The sequence below is a fragment of the Marmota monax genome, unplaced genomic scaffold (assembly GCF_021218885.2).
Source record: "Marmota monax isolate L192 unplaced genomic scaffold, Marmota_monax_Labrador192_F-V1.1 WCK01_AAM20220418_F8-fsc00101, whole genome shotgun sequence".
NCBI classification, from domain to species: Eukaryota; Metazoa; Chordata; class Mammalia; order Rodentia; family Sciuridae; genus Marmota; species Marmota monax.
In genome coordinates this window covers 2,222,423-2,223,158 of record NW_026692786.1, presented here as the reverse complement: position 1 = coordinate 2,223,158, position 736 = coordinate 2,222,423, and positions in this window count along the sequence as shown.

The window sequence follows — 736 nt, the reverse complement described above, 5'->3', positions numbered from 1 at the left end:
AAACTCTCCACTTAAGTAGATCTGCTGTGCCAAGGTCATGCTCTGTTTGGGAACGAATGGCACTCTGACATTGGGGAGGAGGCATAGGAGTTGATAAGCCCCCAAACAAGTCTTCCAATTGCCTTGATTCTTCTGAGTCTGCAGAAGTGTCCCATTCTTTTCTATTAAGGATTAAGGTTCTTTTTTCCCCAGAAATGCAGAGATCTCTGTCCTTCAAAATGCTATATACACCCCCTTTAGGATCTGGCCCCACTTTTCCTCTGGCTAGCAGGACAATAATTAGGGGTTCAGTCTCAACCTAACTGGGCTGGCCAGATGCTGGGCTTAATAAAGGGAGGAAGGAACCATAGCTCAAAGGAGCTTCAGGACCTGCAGCCCACACATGCAAGGAGCCAGGCACCATGGGGACTGGATTCTAAAGGTGCTCAGTCCGTAGGAGATGGGGCACATAAGGTTGGGATATGTTGGAGAGTTTATCAATATGGGGACGCTTTCCTGAGACGCAGGATTCAATATCCGGCAAGGGCCATGGGAGGTGGTGTAAAAACACTGCCAAGATGGTCCCTAAGGACATACAAGAAGTAATGGCCCCTGGGGCAGAAGGAGCTAAATGTGGTCCTGGCCCAGGTCTGCCTCCTAGAGCCATGGATTCACTCAGTGGTCATTTCCCTAGTGTGTAATTGGAATTGACATATTGATGGTTGTCATAATGCCCACACGGACTCCCTGGATGGCA